At 36.7% G+C, this 4,247-nt stretch overlaps 1 protein-coding gene across 3 annotated transcripts in view; it reads right to left on the minus strand.

Moving 5' to 3' along the window:
• Positions 1-4,247, minus strand: part of SPG11 (spastic paraplegia 11 (autosomal recessive)) — a 105,697-nt gene that overhangs the window by 84,404 nt on the left and 17,046 nt on the right. The window lies entirely within an intron of this gene.

Raw genomic sequence — 4,247 nt, forward strand, 5'->3', positions numbered from 1 at the left:
AGATTATAGGCTTGAGCCACCGTGCCCAGCCAAAAAAAACATAATTTAAAAACTTTTAGGAAAAAACATAAAAACTATGTAATTTAAGGATAGATGTCACAAATAGCATTAGTCATAAAGGAAAAGACTGATTAAATTCCATTAAAATTAAGAACTATATTAAAGAATCCATGGATTAAGTGAAAAGACAAGCCACAGACTAGAATACATCCACCACACAAACAACAAAGAATTGGTATCTAGAGAATATCCAGCACTACAAACCAATAAGAAAAAGAATAATACCCCAAAAGAAAAATAGGCAAAAAACTTGAACAGCTACTTATGAAAGAAAAAAATCCAAATATCTTACACACGTGTAAACCTAAATCAGGGAAATGCAAATGAAAATCCATCATATCATCATACTGGAAAAAATGTTATAAATCAAGTGCTGGCAAGAACATCAAGAAAATGCAACATTGAGAACTGATATACACTGTTGGTGAGAGCATAAACTGATAAAACAATTTTGGAAAACTAGAGTATTATCAATAAAATTAAAGATGTGCATGTCATATGACCCAGCAATTCTGGTTTCACCCTAGAGACACCCTTGCACATGTGCTGTAGCAGATATATGAGAAACTTGACAGCAACACCACTTGTAACAGCAAAAAAAAAAAAAAAGAGGAAACAACGGAAAGCTGGATAAAGACATATTCTACAGTGGGATACTATACAGGGGTAAAACTGAATGAACTATAGTTATATACATTATACATGGATGAATCAAAAAAATCACGCTGAGTCTAAAAATATATATATATACAGTGCCAGGCATGGTGGCTCACGCCTGTAATCCCAGCACTTTGGGAGGCTGAGGCAGGAGAACTGCTTCAACCCAGGAGGCGGAGGCTGCAGTGAGCTGAGATAGTTCCACTGCACTCCAGCCTGGGCGACAGAGCAAGACTCCGTCAAAAAAAAAAAAAAAAAAAAAAAAGAATGCAAAAAGGTGGACTCCTCCTTCATACCATATAAGAAATTGAACTTAAAGTGCATAATAAACCTAACTGTAAGAGCTAAAACTATAAAACTCTTTTAAGAGTAAATCTGCACCATCTCAGATTAGGCAATGGTTTCTTAGATTCAACACCAAAAGCAAAAATGACCTCCTCTTCCCCCCAAAAAAGATACATTGATTTCATAAGAATAAAACACTTTTGTGTTTCAAAGGACACCATCAAGAAGGTGAAAAGCCCAAAAAACTGAGGAGGAACTCCTCCACAACTCATTCTATGAGGCCAGCATTATTCTAATACCAAAACAGAGACATAACAAAAAGAGAAAACCAGGCCAATATCCTTAATGAATATAGATATAAAAATTCTCCACAAAATACTAGCAAACTGAATCCAGCAACACATCAAAAAGCTAATCCAACAGAATCAAGTAGGCTTTATGCCTGGCCTGCAAGACTGCTTCAACATATGCAATCAATAAATGTGATTCATCACATAAACAGAAGTAAAAACAAAAACCATTGCTTGCTCCTCAAGCAATCCTCCCTTCAACATCCCTTCATGTTAAAAACCCTCAACAGACTAGGCATTGAAGAAACGTATCTCAAAATATCAAAAGCCATTTATGAAAAACCCTTAGCCAACATCATACTGAACGAGCAAAAGCTGGAAGCATTCCCCATGAGAACCACAACAAGACAAAAATGTCTACTCTCACCACTCCTATTCAACATAGTACTAGATGTCCTACCAGATCAGGCAAGAGAAAGAAATAAAAGGCATCCAAATAGGAAGACAGGAAGTAAAACTATCTCTGTTTGCAGCTGACATGATTCTATACCTAGAACACCCCATAGTCTCTGTTCAAAAGCTCCTAGATCTGATAAACAACTTTAGCAAAATTTCAGGATACAAAATCAATGTAAAAAAAAATCAGCAGCATTTCTATACACCAACAATGTACAAGTTGGGATCCTAATAAAGAATGCAATCCCATTCACAAAAGTCACAGAAAGAATAAAATACCTAGAAATACAGTTAGATGAAAAGTCTCTACAATGAGAATTACAGAACAATGCTGAAAGAAATTAGAGAAGACACGAACAAATGGAAAAACATCCCATGATCATGGATAGGAAGAATCAATATTGTTGAAATGCCCAAACTCCCCATTCAATTAATGTGCTGGGATAAATGGTTAGCCATATGCAGATGATTGAAACTGAACCCCTTTCTTATACCATATACAAAAATCAACTCAAGTTTGATTAAATACTTAAAAGTAAAACCTAAAACTTTAAAAACCCTGGAAGATAACCTAGAAAATACCATTCTGGACATAGGCTGTGGCAAAGATTTCATGACAAAGACGCCAAAAGCAATTGCAACAAAAACCAAAAATTGACAAATGGGACCTAATTAAACTAAAGAGCTTCTGCACAGCAAAATAAATTATCAATAGAGTAAACAGACCACCTAGAGAATAAGACAAAATATTTGCAAACCATGCATCTGACAAAAAGGCCTAATATCCAGAATCTATAAGGAACTTAAACAAATTAACAAGCAGAAAATAACCACATTAAAAAGTAGGCAAAGGACATGAACAGACACTTTTCAAAAGAAGACATACACATGACCAACAAGCATATGAAAAAATGCTCAGTATCACTTATCATTAGAGAAATGCAAATCAAAACCACAATGAGATACCATCTCACACCAGTCAGAATGGCTATTACTAAAAAGCCAAAAAATAACAGGTGCTACTGAGGTTGCAGAGAAAAGGGAAAGCTTACACACTGCTGGTAGGAATGTAAATTAGCTCAGCCATTGTGGAAAGCAGTTTGGCGATTTCTCAAAGAACTTAAAGCAGAACTATCATTCAACCCAGCAATCCCATTATTGGGTATACAACCAAAGGAATATAAATCATTCTACCATAAAGATACATGCATAAATATATTCCTCACAGTACTATTGACAATGGCAAAGACATGGAATCAACCTAAATGCCCATGATTGGCATTTAGGTTGGCACACTGGTATATTAGTCTGTTCTGACACTGCTATAAATATACTACCTGAGAAGAGAAGTTTAATTGACTCACAGTTCTGCACGGCCGGGAGGCCTCAGGAAACTTATAATCATGGTGAAACGTGAAGGGGAAGCAATGCATGTCTTACATGGTGGCAGGAGAGAGAGCACAGGGGAAAACTGCCACTTTTAAACTATCAGATCTCTTGAGAACTCACTATCACGAGAACAGCATGGGGGAAAATGCTCCCATGATCCAATCACCTCCCTCCCTTGACACATAGGGATTACAATTCAAGATGAGATTTGGCTGGGGACACAGAGTCAAACCATATCAATTGGATAAAGAATTTGTGATACATATACACCATGGAATACTATGCAGTCATAAAAAAGAACGAGGTCATGTCCTTTGCAGCAACATGGATGGAGCTAGAGGCCATTATCCTAAGTGAATTAATGCAGGAACACAAAATCAGATACTGGGTGTTCTCAGTTATAAGTGGGAGCTAAACATAGTACACATGAACAAAAAGAAGTGAACAACAGACACTGGGGCTTACTTGAGGGTGGAGGGTAGGAGGAAGGTAAGGATTGAAAACTACCTATCAGGTACTACGCTTATTACCTGAGTGATGAAATAATCTGTACACCAAACCTCCATGATATGCAATTTACCTATGTGACAAACCTGCAAATGTACCCTGAACCTAAAATAAAAGTTAAAAAAAATTTAAAAAGAAGGTGAAACAACAACTCAAAGAATGGGAGAAAGTATTTGTAAATCATGTATGTCATAGGGTCTAGCATCCAGAATATATAAAGAACTCTTAGAACTCAATAAAAAGACAACCTAATTTAAAAAGGGGCAAAGTAATTCAATAGACATTTCTCCAAAGAAGACACACAAATAGCCAATAAGCATATGAAAACATGTTCAACATGTTCAGTCATTATTAAAAAACAAATGAAAACCACAATGAGATGCCATTTCATTTTGAGTTCACACTGACTAGAACAGCTAAAATAAAAAACAGACAATAACAAGTGTTAGCTAAGATGTGCAGCTAGCAGAACCCTCATACATTGCTGATGGGAATGTAAAATGGTGCATTAACTGGCCGGGCGCGGTGGCTCAAGCCTGTAATCCCAGCACTTTGGGAGGCCGAGACGGGCGGATCACGAGGTCAGGAGATCGAGACCATCCT

Source organism: Colobus angolensis, unplaced genomic scaffold (assembly GCF_000951035.1).
Source record: "Colobus angolensis palliatus isolate OR3802 unplaced genomic scaffold, Cang.pa_1.0 Scaffold199, whole genome shotgun sequence".
In the NCBI taxonomy this organism is placed as follows: Eukaryota; Metazoa; Chordata; class Mammalia; order Primates; family Cercopithecidae; genus Colobus; species Colobus angolensis.